Raw genomic sequence first — 20,523 nt, 5'->3', positions numbered from 1 at the left:
GACACAGGCTAAGGATGTTGGGGGATGGCCGGAGCTGATTATGAAATCAGCGACCACCAGGCAACGGCCACCGGACTAGACAACGTAGGAGTGCTCCGGGTACGCCCATCACTGTCCGGAACCGATTGTGAAACCAACGATCACCTGCCTCGACATAACGCAGACACGATGCAGAGGGATGCTCAAGCTACGCCCACCGCTATCGCAAGAGACGCGAATGAAGAAACCTCCAAGAAACTACAAAAGAGACTGAATAAGGGGGGTGGGGTGTGGGGCACTGCAGTGTGGGACACTGCAGGAGGGGCGGTTAGGAGACCCCTACCCACCCAGCGCTGTTTTGCTTGCTACTGCTTGCTGTAATTAATAAAATTCTAATTGACCTTAAAAAGGCTGAATCAAATTATTCGCCTCAATTTATCACAATTTGGTGCCGTGACTCGGATAAAGGAAACCCGGGACGGAGGCCCCACTAGCGTGAGGCGCCCCACCGCCTTTTTGCGGTGGACCTAAGGGGGGGCTTCCTCCTTGGGCCTTTACCGACGAACCTAAAACTCAGTAGCAAGCAAAGTTACCCCCGTTAATCTTTGTGCACGAAGAACCGCGGAAGAGTGAACACGCAGGAAGCATAAGTAGCCCCCGGTGGGTGGTGGGCCTCCTTTTTCCAGGGTTGATTCAAACCTGCTGGATTGAGGGATTAATATTCCAAGAGCATCCAGGGTTGATTCAAACCTGCTGGATTGAGGGATTAATATTCCAAGAGCATCCAGGGTTGATTCAAACCTGCTGGATTGAGGGATTAATATTCCAAGAGCATCCAGGGTTGATTCAAACCTGCTGGATTGAGGGATTAATATTCCAAGAGCATCCAGGGTTGATTCAAACCTGCTGGATTGAGGGATTAATATTCCAAGAGCATCCAGGGTTGATTCAAACCTGCTGGATTGAGGGATTAATATTCCAAGAGTATCCAGGGTTGATTCAAACCTGCTGGATTGAGGGACTAATGTTCCAAGAGCATCCAGGGTTGGGGGACGTAGAAGGGGGGGAGCTGCACCCCCCTCGGCGTCGAGTTACCCTCGGTGGGGAGGCTCCTGGGGTAGGAGGAGAGCAAGCGGGCCTAACCCAGACGCGGAGGTGGACTGCGTCAAAGTTCCTGGGACGGGGGATCCCCGGAGAAACTTCCCCAAGTTTCGGTTTACTAATTTAGTATAAGTGTATGTGCTCGGTGGGCCCCGTACAAGCGGGCTCCGGAATGCGTGTGCGTGTGAAAAAGACGGTGGGCCCCGTACAAGCGGGCTCCGGAGTGCATGTGAAAGGGACAAAGCCTCGACCCCGGAAACGGGGTCTTTAAGAGTTGTTTAGGGGCGTGTAGTCCCGGGGTGATTGAGGTGAATAAGAAGACACACAGGGCGAAGCCCCGGTGGAGAAACGGAGGCGCCGGAAAGACGTGAGTAGTCCGGTCTGCTCGGTCGCTCGGTCAGGGGTGGGAGTCCTGGAGTGTAGCAAATGCGAATGTGTGTGTGAGAGGGGAACTGGCAGCTCAGATTCCCCAAGTGAGTGTGGACCCCATAGTAGGGCGTTTCCCATATCCGGCAACGGAGTAGGCCACGAATTGGGGGAAGCGACTGTCGTATTGTTTGTGTTGAGTGTGAGAAGGCACTCTAGAAGATGGGTCAGAGAAAAAAGTAAATCTGCTGAACCCATGGGTGGGAGAATCTCGGTAAAACTTCCACTAGGCTTAACGGTAAAGTATTGGGATGCCTTTCCTTCTAGAAAAGGAAAAGATAGGGTTAAAATGATCCATTATTGTATGAAAATTTGGGGGGAGTAAACGGATAGGGGGAGACCAGCTGTATTGGCCCGTGTTTGGGTCGTTTGAGGATTGGATCTGTCAAGCTCTAAATATATATATATATTAACTCCAAAGAGCCCTTTAACCAAGAGGAGAGCGAATATGCAGCTCTTTGGATAGTGGGAGAGATTGAAGAAAGCTTTCCAGTTGTATTCAGGGGTGGACCCCAATACCCCAGAGGGTGAGACACTTTTGAAGGTGCATTTTGTGGTCGATTCTTGGGTGGACATTCGGAAGAAGTTGGAGAGGTTGGAGGGATGGCAGGCGAGAGGATTGGATGAGTTGTTGTGAGAGGCTCAAAAGGTGTGTGTTGGGAGAGAGGATGAGAGTTTTAAAAAGCAGTCTGGAATCGTGTTAGCAGCAGTGGGGGGGGACAGCGGAGTCCCCGGGGTGGGGGGAACTGGAGGTCAGTCCAGAGGTCGGACTGACGTCCAGCGAAGATGGTTTGAAGGGAAGTCGAGAGTTGGTTTGAAGGGAAGTCGAGAGGTGGAGAGAGCATTGTCTGTTTCTATTGTGGGAAGAAGGGACACATGAGGAGAGAGTGTCGGCAGAAGATTGCTGATGAGGAACAGTTCAAAGAAGATTAAGGGGGTCGGGGGCTCTATCTACTGGGGACAAGAGAAAGAACAGAGCCCCTGGTAAAATTAAAAACAAGAATATGAGTTCCTTGTGGACTCAGGGGCGGAGAGATCAACCGTCCAGACCCTTCCCCAAGGGTGTAAGGTTTCACCTGAAATAATACAGGTGATTGGGGCCAAAGGGGAACCCTTTGGAGTACCTGTAATTAAGGATGTACTCTTAGAAAGTGATTCTAAATTAGGAATTGGGTCATTTTTACTAGTTCCAGAAGCAGATTATAATCTATTAGGGAGAGATTTGATGGTCGAGTTGGGGATAGGGATAGAGGCAAAAAAGGGAGAACTAACAGTAAAACTATATCCTCTCCGGGCTGAAGACGAGAAAAAGATTAACCCAGAAGTTTGGTATACCCCCGACAGTGTGGGGAAATTAAATGTTGAACCCTTTGAGGTAACTATCAGGAACCCAGAAATCCCTGTCAGGATTCGGCAATATCCCATACCCAAAGAGGGGAGGGAAGGACTAAAAACAGAAATAAAGAGACTTTTGGAAAAGGGACTTTTAGAACCCTGCATGTCCCCTTTCAATACCCCCATTCTGCCGGTAAAGAAACCGAATGGCAGTTACAGATTGGTGCATGACTTGCGGGAAATCAATAAAAGAACAGTTGAGAGATTCCCGGTCGTAGCCAATCCACATACTGTTTTAAGCCAACTTGGCCCAGAAAACCAGTGGTATAGTGTAATAGATCTTAAAGATGCTTTTTGGGCCTGTCCCCTTAAGGAAACTTCTAGAGATTATTTTGCTTTTGAATGGGAAGACCCGGATACACATAGAAAACAACAATTGAGGTGGACAGTCCTTCCCCAGGGGTTTACAGAATCCCCAAATTTGTTTGGGCAAGCTCTGGAACAAATATTGGCAGAATATTCACAGGGGGAGGGGATTGTGCTTCTACAATACGTAGATGATTTATTAATTGCAGGGAAAGAAGAAGAAAAAGTAAGGGAAGAAACTATAAAACTCCTAAATTATTTAAGCCTTAAGGGACTCAAAGTTTCAAAGTCGAAATTACAATTCGTGGAAGTTAAGTACCTCGGACACTGGCTGACTCAGGGGACTAAGAAATTGGATACTGATAGAGTCCAAGGAATACTTTCCCTGGAAGCTCCAAAAACTAAAAGGCAGGTTCGACAGTTACTGGGACTTTTTGGGTATTGCAGACAATGGATTGAAAATTTTAGGGGGAAAGTTAAATTTCTGTATGAAAAATTAACAACAGATGGGCTATTAAAGTGGAGCTCTGAGGATGAGACCCGGTTAAAATCATTGAAAACTGAATTGGTCAATGCCCCGGTTCTCAGCCTCCCGGATCTAAAAAGACCATTCTTTTTATTCATTAATGTCAATGAAGGGGTGGCATACGGGGTGTTAGCCCAGGAATGGGCTGGCGGAAAGAAACCAGTGGCATATCTTTCAAAGCTTCTCGACCCTGTTAGTCGAGGGTGGCCTGCCTGTTTGCAATCGATAGTGGCTGCTGCCCTTTTGGTAGAAGAAGCAGGAAAGATAACTTTTGGGAGTGAACTGAAGGTTCTATCTCCTCATAACATCCGTGGAGTACTACAACAAAAAGCGGATAAATGGATAACAGATGCCAGCCTCCTAAAGTATGAAGGCATCCTAATTTCTTCTCCTAGGTTAAGTATTGAAACCACAAGCTTACAAAATCCAGCCCAGTTTCTATATGGGGAACCAGTTGTGGGACTAACTCATGATTGTCTTTTGCAAATAGAGGAACAAACAAAAATAAGACCAGACCTCAAAGAGGAGGAATTAGAAGAAGGATATCGATATTATGTAGATGGATCCTCTCGGGTCCTTGAAGGGAAAAGGAAATCTGGGTATGCTATTGTGGATGGGAAGATTCTTAAGAAAATAGAATCTGGTCCTCTTAGTCCCAGCTGGTCAGCACAAGCATGTGAATTGTATGCAGTGCTCAGAGCTTTAGAACTGCTAAGAGGAAAGGCTGGGACCATTTCTACTGATTCAAAATATGCTTATGGGGTGGTTCATACATTTGGTAAAATCTGGGAAGAAAGGGGACTTATCAATTCACAGGGAAAGGGGTTGATACATGGGGAATTAATTCGGAAAGTGCTCCAGGCCTTGAGAGGTCCGGAAAGAATAGCTATTGTTCATGTAAAAGGACATCAAGTGGGGATGGGAAACTCAGTACAGGGAAATAACTTAGCCGACCAGGAGGCGAAAAAGGCAGCTCTAATGAGTTTAAAACCATATAAGGGGGGGGTCGCACAAAGGGAAAATTGCTCCACTTGTGGAGCTGACTTAGAGGAAGAACCATGTTGGGCTTGTTGGGATGCATACGGAATTGATTCGATACAGTGTGCCTGTGATAACCCCCAAAAGGAACATTGATGGTGCCACGGACTCATTAATCATGAGTGTGCCTGTGAAGACCCCCAAGAGAAACATTGCCGGTTCCATGGACCCATTAACCATGTGTTAGCCTTCACGGTACAGGAAAAACAAAAACTAAACCAAATGGGGGTGAAGGAAAAAGAGGGAGGCAAGTGGATACTACCGGACAGGCGGGAGGTACTCCCAAAAGGAATGGCAATGAGGCTCCTGCAAGCAATCCATGAGAAAACCCACTGGGGAACTCAAGCCCTGGTTGACCAATTTGCAATTAAATATATGTGTATAGGGGTCTATAATCTTGCAAAACAGGTAACCCAACAATGTTTAACCTGTCAAAGAATAAATAAACAACAATTAAGAGAAATACCAATGGGCAGAAGGGAACTGGTACAACGACCCTTTTCACATATACAAATAGATTTTACAGAATTACCAAAAGTGGGGAGGTATAAATATTTATTGGTACTGGTAGACCACTTAACCCATTACGTGGAAGCTTATCCTACGGCCCGAGCTACTTCGAACACTGTGGTAAAAGTATTATTAGAGCAAATTATCCCCCGGTATGGATTAATTGAGTGTTTAGACTCAGACCGGGGACCCCATTTCACCTCTAAAGTTGCAAAAGATGTCCTGACAGATTTGGGAACTCAATGGAAATATCACACCCCATAGCATCCACAGAGCTCGGGAGGGTGGAAAGGATGAATGGAGAAAAAAAAACAAAAAACAAAAAAACAAAAAAACAAAAAACCAAAAAACCAAAAAAAAAAAAAAAAACCAACAAAAAAACCTCACAAAGTTAATGCTGGAAACAAAAATGTCATGGGTTAAGTGTCTACCTCTTGCCTTATTGAACATTCGAACTCAACCCCGAACTAATGTGGGAATCTCTCCATTTGAAATGTTATTTAGAATGCCCAAAGATCACCCTGCCTAAAAGATGCTCATATTAAATTTTACATCACCCAAATTATGAGCAGAAGGCAGGACTTGAGGAAGAAAGAAGTGTTGGCACAGAGACCACCAATCCATAAGATAAAACCAGGAGATCAAGTATCACAGAAACGGCAGTCAAGACGGCCGAAAAGGGGTGGACTCACGCCAGCCGAGTGAAAGGCCCGGTTGCCACAAATAACCAGTGGAGAGTGACTAGCCAGCCTGGGAACTTGAAAGTGACTCTTAAGAAAAACTAATGAACTCTGTGGACATCATCCAAATCAACCATAAGGGGAAGCAAAGGGATACAATTACAAACTAGCTAAAGACTATATAGTGATTTGTAACAAGGAAGGTTGTGGAGATTGTTATCCTTTTGTGTGCTTTATATGTAAAATTTGCCAAGAACGGTGGTGGGTCCATTGCCAGAGGGGAAGACCACCAATTGGGGTTTGTACTGAGTGCTATAAAACTCAGCGAAAACTAACTGAAACTGTGCTAAGGATAGGAGAATTGGAAAATCGGTGGGTCAGTTTTGGATCTGAGTGGTGGGAAATATTTACCAAGGGAGTATACCCTGAGTATTTTTGTTTTCATACTAACGAGCCCACTCCATTTGCTGCTCAGATAATAAAAGGGTGTTGTCGAAAGGAACTGAAGGGGATTCCTTGCAACCCACTTCTGGTCAAAGATAAGAACTGGGAACAGTACAAGGCTAGGCAGGAGCGGAAAAGGGGACGCTCAGGCGAGTACTGCTGCTGCCGAGAAGATGGTTTACCTCGCGGCTCGAAGCACCCGAGTCGGCGAGCGAGGCAGAGAGGAAAAGGCCAAGCCCCCTCTAAGTGGAACAATGCTGAAATGCTCCAACTATTGCCAGCCGAGTACTAGGATCCCTCAAAGGACCAGTCTAAGTGCCTCCGAAACACCAAGGGAGCAGCAAGCCAAAAAGGGGAAAACAGGATATTACAAAACAAAATCAAGGCTAGGACTCCACCCTTATTGGCGAATTATTAGTTTTCTATTGCTCTGTCCTAGTGGTGTTTCTAGTCAGGACAATGCTAAACACTTTACTTCTAGCCTACGAAACAGCAAAGCGATTTGATGAACGAAATGGTAAAAGAGAAAATGGGGGATTGTGATAAACTGTGGTAACTTGTTTGTTCATCAAAGGAATTGGAATATTAAAGGAGGAAAAATAAAATTAAAGTATGAGGGACTAGCTTGCTTGTTAGGAGATAGGGGAAGCATCTGTGAAGTTGGGAAACAGCAACTTGTGGGTTTTACTAAAAAAAGGACAATAAAGAAGCAACTGCTACAAACCGCAAGGCTATAGGCATATTGCAAGGCTATAGACATATTGCAAAACGCAAGACCGCAAGTATGATTAATCACCATTTAGGGAGCTTTTCTTAGCTTCTCTTGCAGACACAGGCTAAGGATGTTGGGGGATGGCCGGAGCTGATTATGAAATCAGCGACCACCAGGCAACGGCCACCGGACTAGACAACGTAGGAGTGCTCCGGGTACGCCCATCACTGTCCGGAACCGATTGTGAAACCAACGATCACCTGCCTCGACACAACGCAGACACGATGCAGAGGGATGCTCAAGCTACGCCCACCGCTATCACAAGAGACGCGAATGAAGAAACCTCCAAGAAACTATAAAAGAGACTGAATAAGGGGGGTGGGGTGTGGGGCACTGCAGTGTGGGACACTGCAGGAGGGGCGGTTAGGAGACCCCTACCCACCCAGCGCTGTTTTGCTTGCTACTGCTTGCTGTAATTAATAAAATTCTAATTGACCTTCAAAAGGCTGAATCAAATTATTCGCCTCAATTTATCACAGGGAGAAGGCTAAAGGGAGGGGAAATATAACATTAACCAGTGGGGAAAAGGGAAAGGAGTGTTCTTGGTGGAAGAACCAAAGGGAAAACGTGGAACAGAGAAGATTCTAGGCTAAGGGGCAGACTTGAACAATAACTGACAAGACAGGGGGAGGGTACAATTCTCTTACAAAAGGGGGTGGAGAACTCATACAACTGCTGTTTCCCATGGCAACCCTAGACTGCCTTCCCCAACCCCTCCTCCTACACCAGTGACAGCTTTTCACACTGAAGGCAAGTGCTATTGTATAACAAACACTTAACTCTTAGCCCAGCCGGGCTCGCTGGCTACTTTTGCAAGCTTTTTACCAACTAGCGATGCTTGTAAGCGGTGCTTGTAACTCCTAGCTTGTACCACGCTCCCACTAGCTGCGCTATCAGCTAGCGGCGTTCAAAGCAGCTCCTCAAACCGCGGCTTGTGCCCGCGCGCCCGCTGCGCTATCAGCTGGGCTGCGCCTAAAGCACCTTTGCAAGCCCCGACTTAAGCCCCGCGCCGCGCTCCCCTCGCTCGCCAGGGACAGCCCGTGCCACGCATGCGCACCACCCGCTCTATCAGGTAGAGTGCGCACTACCCGCACTATCAGGTAGTGTGGCTGAGAGCTGCCCTGCGCATGCGCCCCACCCGCTCTATCAGGTAGAGTGGCTGCTAGCCGCCCCGAGCATGCGCACTACCCGCACTAGCAGGTAGTGTGGCTGAGCTGCCCCGCGCATGCGCACTACCCGCACTAGCAGGTAGTGTGGGCTGAGAGCTGCCCTGCGCATGCGCTCTCTAGCACTGCCGCGCCGCGTCTCTCTATCTTAGCAACGCCGCACCGCGCATCACCGTTCCACTCACACATACACACACACGCACAAGCACGCACGTCCGGACGTAACAGACACACTACACTGCAATCGGGACACACACCACACACTGAAATCGCGATTTCGCCCTCCCCGAGCCGCGCTATCAGCTGGGGAGGTCCTCCCGCCGCCGGCCTCTCCCCCGATGGCGGTCTGCTTGCAAGCCCCTAGGCAAACCTGCGCGCAAAAACATCTTTTTGCGACTTATCAGTGCCAACCTTAAGAAAATAAATTAATACATACCGCTTTCATCCGCTAGTCGACGGGCCGTGGTATGCTCCCCGCAGTGTACAGCCGAGGCGCAGAGTCCCTCCGGGGAAAAGCCCCGTGGCGCCTGAGGGTGTCTGCTCCCAACCGGACCTGCGGGTGAGCAGAGCAGTCCCTTCGTGGTCGCCAACTGAAACGATACGCGGAATAAATCAATAGACTCCATAACCTGGGGTAGTTATGAAGTGGGTATGTACGTCAGCGCCCGGCACAAGTGAGATAGCTCTCCAAAACTTGTGCCCCGAGCCTCAGTCTGACCCACACTTTTATTCTTAAAGACGTTCCATATGCAATACACTGCACGACTTTTTCATGCGTATTCAACCCCTGGCCCCGCCTGTCCTCGCTTCTCATGCTAAGTAAGTCCACGCCCTTCTGGGCATGCGTGGTTTGCTGTGGTGGTCGTACGGGGGTCTCTTGGTGGTCCTGAGGCTGAAGATTGTGGTCTTCCTCATGATTGAACTTTTGAACTTTTCCTCTCTGCGCGTGCGCTTTTGGTCCTTTGGTGCTTATCTGAGTACGTCTGTCAGTCTTGATAGGCTTGGAGACAGAGGAGCTTCTTTATCTGGGTTCTTTGCTTCTTCTGGTATTGTTCTTTATGCAAGAAGCTTCAGAAATTTGCATTTTCCTTTGCCCTTTGTATTAGGCAGAGGTTTCTTAGAGTAAAAGGTTGAAAATTCAACAGATAACTCTACAAGCTAAATTAGAAATGCTTAATTCATTTTGTTAACCTAACTCTAAAAATCTCTGTTTCACCTCGAGAGCTGTCACAGAGCAGAAGGGCAGCTGAGATGCTGAAAAGCAGCAAAGCTGAACAGCCTGCCTCAGCTTCAGCAGTGTGCAATTGACTGAAGGCGAAACACGAAGCAGCAGAGCAGCGGGCTTCTGTGCGCACTGAAGGCAATTGCAAGAATCCAGCAGCTGCTCCTTGCCAAGAACAGGCAGCTGCCTAGGTTCTTGCTTCTTGACCAACTCACAGTTGCCCTTCTTTTCAGCAGCTGCCACCGTGTTCTCTGCATCTCGGAGCCTCTGGGGAGCAACAAGAATTTCCAAGGTGGTGTAAGAGCCCGTCTGAAGCCCCTCATTTTCCGTTCTGCCTTCCGATTGCCACGAGAAAGAATCCCTTCCTCCACTGCAGTTCCGGCTTAGAACAGGACACAGTGCAGGTGCAACCACTGAACCGTCATGCTAGCTGTTCCGAACAAGGCCTGGCAAGAACTTGGCAAGGACTTGGCAAGGACTTGGCAAAGACCTGACGTGGACCCAGCACGGGACAGCCTGATGCGCGGCCTGCTTCTAATCTCCGTTCTTAAGCCAAATGAACTTTTGGGGTGACTCCCGGGGTCCTTCATTGAAGACCCCTCATCTGCCTCGTTACCAGTGTGACAAACAAAGAATGAGAACCCTCCTCCCAAGGACTGAGACTGAGACCCCTGCTATAGGGAGGAGGGGAAATTGGTGGTCTGACCACTAATGACATGACCTGTTTCCCTTCAGTGATTCAAATGGACTTATTCTTCATTGGATTCGTCTTGCTTTGGTGGTTTCTGTGGACTCACCTGTTCCCGCGTGGCGATTACAATGGACTTTCGTTGTTACACTTGCTCCCCCCTCTTTCCTCTGTGGACTATAACTGGAGCCCCGAGTCGACCAGAACTTCGGAGACTCCCCCGACACGACAGACGGATCCCCATCGTCCGGACCACTGAGGATCTCGCCTGTGTTGGTAGCTATTCCCATACCCCTCTTCTCTCTCTCTCTCTCCTTTTATCTCCTTTCCGATCCCCACTATCGCATTTACTGGTTTGGCCCCTAATAAAGGTGCATTTGTTGTGATTAACTGATAGTCCCTTGTTGTTTGCCTTTTTGCACTTTTGGGATCGGTGAAAAGAACCATCACGACACCCCGCAAGAAGCGGATCGTGACATTAAAATTGGCGTCACGGACAGGATTTCTGTCTAGACAGAAGGGTTGCAGCTGAAAAGGCACCCACACTGTCTTTGGAAATTCACAAAGGATCCACTAGTGCAAAAGGCGGGACACTTGTTTTGTTGTTGTTGTGTATCTGGTCTGGGAAGGAAGGGACAACTTGAAGCAACTAAGCAGAGCCTCCCAGGCAGATTATTGTCCTTTCACCCAGACAGGGAAGCGAAGGGCGACACAGCGAGGGCTGTGTAGTTTTGTGGAACTTAAGTTTGTAGCTCCCTGTCGTGGTTTTGGTCCCTTCACAAAATGAGTGACAATCTTAGCCTTGAAATTAAAGCTGAATTTTATGCACTACTAGCCAAACACAATGCCAGACCTTCTACGGAAGGAGAAAAATGGGCACAGAGTAATTGGTTGAACTTAGAAAATGTTATTGATAGAGTGTGTTCATTACAACATGAAACAAAATTCAAACTGGGCAAAAATAAAACTATCTTATGCTCAGTTTTGGGAGCTTGTCTTACGGCAGCTATAGAAAATGGCTTCGAGCGAAGAAGTGAGGAACATGCTCTAATAGACTCCCTTCAAAATCTAGTTGAAATTTTGCAAAAACAGTTCTATGAAGCAAAAGATGTGATCTATGCATTGCGAGCTGCCTTAACAGAGGAACATGTTAACAAATCACATCATGCTGATTCCTCTACAGAGCCTGAGGAGAAGGAAACTCCTCACATGAAACAAATCTATCCTCATCAAGAACTTGAAGCAGCAAGTAATTGTGGGGAACATTGCTGCCATCACTTGAGACCCTTGATTAAAACTATCTCAGTGTATAGCTATCTCAGTGATGATGATCTCCAACCTCACATCACAACCAAACACATACCATCACAACTAAACACTGCCACTGAGCTAGCTAAGCTTAAAAGGGAATATGGACACCCTCCACATGAATCAGAATATGTTTTCCGGGTGTCCCTCACTGGTGGTGATCAAATTCAATTAACTGAACAGGAAGCCAGTGGGTACTGGGGACATGGTGTCTTCTTAACAACAGGAGAGAAAGGTGACACATGGTCCCTGACACAGCGTGCAGCTTTTTGGGCCGGGGGAACAAGCCCCTTGGAAAGGGGAGATCCCATAGCTAGAATTAGTACCCCCGACCAACTCTTGGAAAATGTGCACAAAGCTGCTTGCCTGCAAATGACTCTCAAAAAGAAATTAATTCCTGACTTTGAATCCCTGATGCAATTACCTGTGAAGCCCGAGATAACGACCCCTTGAATTTGTGGGCTTCCAGAATCACTCAAACCTACAGCAATTCTCCTTCCAAAAACGATAGCAGCTGTATCTCCTGTAGAAAGACCAGATAGATTTCCTAGTAAGCAGAAGGACCCATTTGTTCCCCTTTATGACTTGTTGAGGAAAGGGGTGAAATGGGATTGGAGTCTTTCTCAGGAGTCAGCATTGCAATTGCTGATTTTTGAAGCAACAGCTCATCAAGCAGTGACCCCTATCCATCCTACAGATCCTTTCCAGGTGGAATGGGGATTTGCCTCCTCAGGGCTGTCAGTACACATATGGCAGCGGGGTGCTGAGGGTCTGACAAGACCTGTTGGTTTTTACTCCCGTGGTTCCAAAGATGCTGAGAAAAGATACACTACCTGGGAAAAAGGATTGTTGATGGTTATCTTAGCTTTCCTAGAAGTAGAAAAAATTGCACGAAAACAACCAATTGTATTGAGAGGCCCCTTCAAGGTTATTAAGACAGCCACTAGTGGGACTCCCCCTCCTGACGGGGTGGCCCAGAGGGCCTTAGTGAGAAAGTGGTATGCTCAGGTTGAACATTACTGTAACTTCTTCTCAATGACAGAAGGATCTGTAAAAACTTTACCAATCCAAGAAACTGAGAGCTTGGACAAACCTGCCTCTGTAATCAAAGTAACCCCTCCTTTCTGCCCCAAACAATCAGCAAACTCTTGGTTTACTGATGCTTCTGCTAAAGGGAAAGGAAAAGTATGGAAATATAGGGCAGAAGCCCTCCACTTTTCCTCTGGTGAGCAAATGATTACAGAGGGAGAAGGTAGTGCACACACTGGGGAGCTGATAGCTGTCTGGAGTGTTTTTCAACGAGAAGCACAGAATTCCTCTTTGGTCTGCATCTACACTGACTCCTATGCTCTCTACCAAATGATCCTAATAATCCAGCTCATGACCCTGGCCAACCTGTTCTGGTGGACCTCTCTTACTATAGGACTAGTAGCACTTGTGCTAAAACCCCCTCTGAATAAATATGCATGGGAAGCCTCTGGTGCTCTAGGGAAAGAGCATTGGACAAATACATGCTGGATAATTCCATCATTCTAACTTTTCTGCCTCTCGGCGGCAGAATTCTGTTGTGTTTACTTTTTCAGAAGAACTCCGAGGGACATGAAGACCACCTAATCCATGATCAAACTGGTAATACTTTTCTGCATCCTACCACAACCCCATGGCCAGAAACCAGCTGAGTGACCGTGGTCTGAACTAATTGTGGTAGCATGCAGAAAAAGTGAAAGGATCTCTTTAAGCACAAAAAGGTCTGCACGCACCCAAGCGTACAGGATTGTTGGCACAATTTTACACTAACACAGACTGCAGAAGTGGTTTGTTTATGGGGAAAAAACACCAAAGGGCTTTCTTTTAAGTTTATAATAAATGCTGTAGCTCAATCTACTACGGTTTATACCACCACCACTACCACCACTCGAGCCCAGCCACCAGTTATGCTTACCCCGAAAATTTTTGAAGTTGGACCATATATAATCAGGAAAACTGGCCAACAACAGATATTATTTGATCCGGCATGGTCTCTTAAACAAGTCAAATTGCTGATGCAAAACAATGTCTCAGAAATACAACCAGCTTGTTCACCCTTTTTGCAAACCTCTTTTCAGGCTTGGACAACCTGGCTGCGACAGTGGAACCCTCCTAAAAAACGGGTGCCAAGAGACATAACTGGTGTTGTGGGAACAGAATTGGGAATCAATTCAGAGGTATTAATGAATAAATTGGCTTCTACGACTAGAGATTTGACCAAAATACAGCAACCACTGCAGTCGTCCTTATCGGCCTTGGGAACACATCAGTGCTTGCTATCAAACATTCTACCAAATTGGGAAAAGATAAATGTGAATGATAAAAAATTGATCATTGATGCACTTAATGCCACACAAAGCAATGTTTCCTTAGCTCTTAGCTGTATCCAGGCTCAATTATGGATGCAGTCAGTTGCTGCCTCAATTATAAGAGAAGGTGAAGAAGGCACTTTTCCTACTGAGATTAGGAAAATAGTCTGGGACAGTGCCACTGACTTTGAAAGAGATTTCCAATCCTGGTGGAATTTAGTGAATTTTACCTATGACCCTAACACAAACACAGCCACAGCATTTTGTGCTGACCATAAGTAATGCCTCAGTGCATTTGATATTCCCTAGCATCGCATTAGGATTAAATCATGATGGACCCACTTTCTATCCTTCTGAACATAGAGAATGGGCCCGTCAAATTGATGACAAATGGCAAACTGTCAATTTAGAGTCCTGTACTATCCGAGAACAACTAGGGTTTATCTGTGAAGGTAACGCAATTATAGCTCAAGATATCTGTTTAGACACAGAACAAAATAGCTGTCATTTTGATATTCATCCTAACGAGACTTCTGAAACAGTCCTTGTAAATACAGGCAATGGGCGTGCCTGCTTCAGAACCGCTTGTGATAATGTGTTTATAGAAAGTACAGTAGTAGATACTAAAAATCATTCAAATTATTGTGCTTGCAACTTTACTAAAATTGCAGGATGTGATTTTTCTTTTGTAGCTCCAGTTACCTTACATGAACTTTTAGAATCCAATCTCATGTTGATTCACAAGTTACTGCCTACTCCCATTGGGATGAACCTTACTTTGGTAAAGCAACTATTACTTCAGCAAGATCTAATAGAGATCCTAGGAAAAATCAAGGAGAATGGACAGAAAACTCTGGTAACTGTTCATCATGATGTGCAAGAAATACATCGTGTTGTAGAAAGGGTGGAAAGTGATGCCGAGCACAAGTGGTGGGATACCCTTTACGGGTGGTCACCCACCGCCACCGGTATCCTGAACAAATTGTGCCATCCCGTTGTTGTTCTTCTGATTTTAGTTATGATTGGTTTTTTTTTATCAGTAATCTTGCTTATTGTAAATTGGAGAATGATGAAACGATGAACAAAATTAACATCTATAATTAATGCACACCACTTGGCCGACATCCTTTACACTATAGATGTTCCCAGGACTATAGACACAAGAAGATTATAGGGTTGGTAGATATGTTTTACATCATTTTCTTTTATGATTTGTTTTAATCACTGTTTTAATTATTTTTGTTTCTTGATTATAAAATTATACTGAGTAATATCGATGATACTAGGTTTAATACTTTACTGCTTAATATTGATTATACTGGTTTATTATTTGATCAATTTATTGTTTAATTGATTAATATTGATTATTATTTAAACAAACTATTGCTGATTTAATTCTTGTCTTAGTTTTCCTGTTTTCTCTTTCCTTTCCTTTTTCTCTTCCCTTTTCCCTGGAATGTGCTGCCAACACTTGATGAGTCCTGAAGACTCCACGACGACACCATGGAACCCTGCTGATGAAGATCTTTCGAGGGCAATCGTCAGTCACGGGGTGGTGTAAGAGCCCGTCTGAAGTCCCTCATTTTCCATTCTGCCTTCCGATTGCCACGAGAAAGAATCCCTTCCTCCACTGCAGTTCCGGCTTAGAACAGGACACAGTGCAGATGCAACCACTGAACCGTCATGCTAGCTGTTCCGAACAAGGCCTGGCAATAACTTGGCAAGGACGTTGCAAGGACTTGGCAAAGACCTGACGTGGAGCCAGCACGGGACAGCCTGATGCGCGGCCTGCTTCTAATCTCAGTTCTTAAGCCAAATGAACTTTTGGGGTGACTCCCGGGGTCCTTCATTGAAGACCCCTCATCTGCCTCGTTACCAGTGTGACAAACAAAGAATGAGAACCCTCCTCCCAAGGACTGAGACTGAGACCCCTGCTATAGGGAGGAGGGGAAATTGGTGGTCTGACCACTAATGACATGACCTGTTTCCCTTCAGTGATTCAAATGGACTTATTCTTCATTGGATTCGTCTTGCTTTGGTGGTTTCTGTGGACTCAGCTGTTCCCGCGGGGCGATTACAATGGACTTTCGTTGTTACACTTGCTCCCCCCTCTTTCCTCTGTGGACTATAACTGGAGCCCCGAGTCGACCAGAACTTCGGAGACTCCCCCGACACGACAGACGGATCCCCATCGTCCGGACCACTGAGGATCTCGCCTGTGTTGGTAGCTATTCCCAAACCCCTCTTCTCTCTCTCTCTCTCCTTTTATCTCCTTTCCGATCCCCACTATCGCATTTATTGGTTTGGCCCCTAATAAAGGTGCATTTGTTGTGATTAACTGATAGTCCCTTGTTGTTTGCCTTTTTGCACTTTTGGGATCGGTGAAAAGAACCATCATGACACCCCGCAAAAAGCGGATCGTGACAAGTGGGATGCATGAAAAATAAAATCAAAATTAAGGAAGTTTGTCCTGGAACACCTTCCATTGGCATGCCAAGAGTGAATTCAAGAGGCAGGAGAGCAGCAGCCACCGTCCTGCAGCTGTCTGCGAGCTTCGCACACAAGCCGGCTTCTTCGCGGCTTCGTTCTTCGACTCTTGAAAGCTACCGCGATCTCCGGCTACCGGAGTACCAGAAGCGGCTACTTCGCGCACTGATCACTGGAGCGGCAATATTGCGCTCCGGTACGCGGCTTTTCGAAAGACACCGGGAAGCGGCACTTGCTTTCGGCCAGCTCCGGAGCTGCGTATTCTGCCTCTCTAGTCGCCTACATCTTAGCCAAAAGCTTTTCCGCTCCAGTTGTCAAGTAGAAAGTGTACCAGCACTGCTCACTTAGCCCGACCATGCCAGGAAATAAGATTTGCTGCACATTCCAAGGACACTGCACTTTCCTGGGCAAGCTGCAACTTACCGGCAGATGGCCGTGCTCTCTGCCCACTTCTGCCCAGCTCTGGGTAGTAGCGGGCACGTTGCAGCCTGGCAATAGCAAGAAACCTGGAGAGCTGTCACAGAGCAGAAGGGCAGCTGAGATGCTGAAAAGCAGCAAAGCTGAACAGCCTGCCTCATCTTCAGCAGTGTGTAATTGACTGAAGGCGAAAAACCAAGCAGCAGAGCAGCGGGCTTCTGTGCGCACTGCAGGCAATTGCAAGAATCCAGCAGCTGCTACTTGCCAAGCACAGGCAGCTGCCTAGGTTCTTGCTTCTTGACCAACTCACAGTTGCCCTTCTTTTCAGCAGCTGCCACCGTGCTCTCTGCATCTCGGAGCCCCTGGGGAGCAACAAGAATTTCCCAGGTGGGAGGCATGACGACTACGTCAAAACCCAGGAAAGTTGTCCTGGAACACCTCCCATTGGCATGCCAGAAGTGAATTCAAGAGGCAGGAGAGCAGCAGCCACCGTCCTGCAGCTGTCTGCGAGCTTCGCACACAAGCCGGCTTCTTCGCGGCTTCGTTCTTCGCCTCTTGCAAGCTACCGCCACCTCCGGCTGCCGGAGGCCAAGAAACGGCTACTTCGCGCACTGATCACTGGAGCGGCAGTCGTGCGCTCCGAAGCGCCGCTTCTGCCGAAAGACGCCGGCAAGCGGCACTTGCTTTCGGCCAGCTCAGGAGCTGCGTATTCTGCCTCTCTAGTCGCCTACATCTTAGTGAAAAGCTTTTCCGCTCCAGTTCTCAAGGAGAAAGTGTACCAGCACTGCTCACTTAGCCCGACCTTGCCAGGAAATAAGATTTGCTGCACATTCCAAGGATACTGCACTTTCCCGGGCAGGCTGCAACTTACCGGCAGATGGCCGTGCTCTCTGCCCACTCCTGCCCAGCTCTGGGTAGTAGCGGGCACGTTGCAGCCTGGCGAAGGCAAGAAGACTCGAGAGCTGTCACAGAGCAGAAAGGCAGACGAGATGCTGAAAAGCAGCAAAGCTGAACAGCCTGCCTCAGCTTCAGCAGTGTGTACTTGACTGAAGGCGAAAAACCAAGCAGCAGAGCAGCGGGCTTCTGTGCGCACTGAAGGCAATTGCAAGAATCCAGCAGCTGCTCCTTGCCAAGCACAGGCAGCTGCCTAGGTTCTTGCTTCTTGACCAACTCACAGTTGCCCTTCTTTTCAGCAGCTGCCACCGTGCTCTCTGCATCTCGGAGCCCCTGGGGAGCAACAAGAATTTCCAAGGTGGGATGCATGACGACTATGTCAAAACCCAGGAAAGTTGTACTGGAACACCTCCCATTGGCACGCCAGAAGTGAATTCAAGAGGCAGGAGAGCAGCAGCCACTGTCCTACAGCTGTCTGCGAGCTTCGCACACAAGCCGGCTTCTTCGCGGCTTCGTTCTTCGCCTCTTGCAAGCTACCGCGATCTCCGGCTGCCGGAGGCCAAGAAGCGGCTACTTCGCGCACTGATCACTGGAGCGGCAGTCGTGCGCTCCGAAGAGCCTCTTCTGCCGAAAGACGCCGGGATGCGGCACTTGCTTTCGGCCAGCTCCGGAGCTGCGTATTCTTCCTCTCTAGTCGCCTACATCTTAGCCAAAAGCTTTTCCGCTCCAGTTCTCAAGGAGAAAGTGTACCAGCACTGCTCACTTAGCCCGACCTTGCCAGGAAATTGGATTTGCTGCACATTCCAAGGACGCTGCACTTTCCTGGGCAAGCTGCAACCTGCTGGCAGATGGCCGTGCTCTCTGCCCACTTCTGCCCAGCTCTGGGTAGTAGCGGGCACGTTGCAGCCTGGCGATAGCAAGAAACCTGGAGAGCTGTCACAGAGCAGAAGGGAAGCTGAGATGCTGAAAAGCAGCAAAGCTGAACAGCCTGCCTCAGCTTCAATACTATGCAATTGACTGCAGGCGAAAAACGAAGCAGCAGAGCAGCGGGCTTCTGTGCGCACTGAAGGCAATTGCAAGAATCCAGCAGCTGCTCCTTGCCAAGCACAGGCAGCTGCCTAGGTTCTTGCTTCTTGACCAACTCACAGTTGCCCTTCTTTTCAGCAGCTGCCACCGTGTTCTCTGCATCTCGGAGCCCCTGGGGAGCAACAAGAATTTCCAAGGAGGGATGCATGACGACTAGGTCAAAACCCAGGAAAGTTGTCCTGGAACACCTCCCATTGGCATGCCAGAAGTGAATTCAAGAGGCAGGAGAGCAGCAGCCACCGTCCTGCAGCTGTCTGCGAGCTTCGCACACAAGCCGGCTTCTTCGCGGCTTCGTTCTTCGCCTCTTGCAAGCTACCGCCACCTCCGGCTGCCGGAGGCCAAGAAACGGCTACTTCGCGCACTGATCACTGGAGCGGCAGCGGTGCGCTCCGAAGCGCCGCTTCTGCCGAAAGACGCCGGGATGCGGCACTTGCTTTCGGCCAGCTCCGGAGCTGCGTATTCTGCCTCTCTAGTCGCCTACATCTTAGTGAAAAGCTTTTCCGCTCCAGTTCTCAAGGAGAAAGTGTACCAGCACTGCTCACTTAGCCCGACCTTGCCAGGAAATTAGATTTGCTGCACATTCCAAGGACGCTGCCCTTTCCTGGGCAAGCTGCAACCTGCTGGCAGATGGCCGTGCTCTCTGCCCACTCCTGCCCAGCTCTGGGTAGTAGCGGGCACGTTGCAGCCTGGCGAAGGCAAGAAACCTGGAGAGCTGTCACAGAGCAGAAGGGCAGCTGAGATGCTGAAAAGCAGCAAAGCTGAACAGCCTGCCTCAGCTTCAGCAGTGTGTAATTGACTGAAGGCGAAAAACCAAGCAGCAGAGCAGCGGGCTTCTGTGCGCACTGAAGGCAATTGCAAGAATCCAGCAGCTGCTCCTTGCCAAGAACAGGCAGCTGCCTAGGTTCTTGCTTCTTGACCAACTCACAATTGCCCTTCTTTTCAGCAGCTGCCACCGTGTTCTCTGCATCTCGGAGCCCCTGGGGAGCAACAAGAATTTCCAAGGAGGGATGCATGACGACTATGGGAAAACCCAGGAAAGTTGTCCTGCAACACCTCCCATTGGCATGCCAGAAGTGAATTCAAGAGGCAGGAGAGCAGCAGCCACCGTCCTGCAGCTGTCTGCGAGCTTCGCACACAAGCCGGCTTCTTCGCGGCTTCGTTCTTCGCCTCTTGCAAGCTACCGCCACCTCCGGCTGCCGGAGGCCAAGAAGCGGCTACTTCGCGCACTGATCACTGGAGCGGCAGCGGTGCGCTCCGAAGCGCCGCTTCTGCCGAAAGACGCCGGGATGCGGCACTTGCTTTCGGCCAGCTCCGGAGCTGCGTATTCTGCCTCTCTAGTCGCCTACATCTTAGCCAAAAGCTTTTCCGCTCCAGTTCTCAAGGAGAAAGTGTACCAGCACTGCTCACTTAGCCCGACCTTGCCAGGAAATAAGATTTGCTGCACATTCCAAGGACGCTGCACTTTCCTGGGCAAGCTGCAACCTGCTGGCAGATGGCCGTGCTCTCTGCCCACTTCTGCCCAGCTCTGGGTAGTAGCGGGCACGTTGCAGCCTGGCGATAGCAAGAAACCTGGAGAGCTGTCACAGAGCAGAAGGGAAGCTGAGATGCTGAAAAGCAGCAAAGCTGAACAGCCTGCCTCAGCTTCAGCAGTGTGTAATTGACTGAAGGCGAAAAACCAAGCAGCAGAGCAGCGGGCTTCTGTGCGCACTGAAGGCAATTGCAAGAATCCAGCAGCTGCTCCT

At 48.4% G+C, this 20,523-nt stretch overlaps 3 long non-coding RNA genes across 4 annotated transcripts; all 3 read left to right on the top strand.

The window, feature by feature from the left end:
- Nucleotides 1–3,519: 3,519 nt before the first annotated feature.
- Nucleotides 3,520–8,787, top strand: LOC128798815 (uncharacterized). The gene is made up of 2 exons (XR_008434554.1): nucleotides 3,520–8,377; nucleotides 8,426–8,787. It is a non-coding gene; the product is annotated as an uncharacterized LOC128798815 (long non-coding RNA).
- Nucleotides 8,788–9,266: 479 nt separating this feature from the next.
- LOC128798814 (uncharacterized) lies at nucleotides 9,267–15,274 on the top strand. Of its 2 annotated transcripts, XR_008434553.1 has the most exons (5): nucleotides 9,303–9,690; nucleotides 9,802–10,529; nucleotides 13,145–13,190; nucleotides 13,667–13,765; nucleotides 14,590–15,274. It is a non-coding gene; the product is annotated as an uncharacterized LOC128798814 (long non-coding RNA). The 2 variants fall into 2 exon arrangements; XR_008434552.1 differs by lacking the exons at nucleotides 13,145–13,190; nucleotides 13,667–13,765; nucleotides 14,590–15,274 and having other exon boundaries at nucleotides 9,267–9,690; nucleotides 9,802–10,643.
- A 53-nt stretch (nucleotides 15,275–15,327) lies between these two features.
- On the top strand, nucleotides 15,328–16,235 carry LOC128798816 (uncharacterized). The gene is made up of 2 exons (XR_008434555.1): nucleotides 15,328–15,454; nucleotides 15,534–16,235. It is a non-coding gene; the product is annotated as an uncharacterized LOC128798816 (long non-coding RNA).
- Nucleotides 16,236–20,523: the final 4,288 nt, after the last annotated feature.

The sequence above is a fragment of the Vidua chalybeata genome, chromosome 22 (assembly GCF_026979565.1).
Source record: "Vidua chalybeata isolate OUT-0048 chromosome 22, bVidCha1 merged haplotype, whole genome shotgun sequence".
In the NCBI taxonomy this organism is placed as follows: Eukaryota; Metazoa; Chordata; class Aves; order Passeriformes; family Viduidae; genus Vidua; species Vidua chalybeata.
Note: the sequence above shows the minus strand (reverse complement) of the source record. Positions and strands in the feature narration are given on the sequence as shown.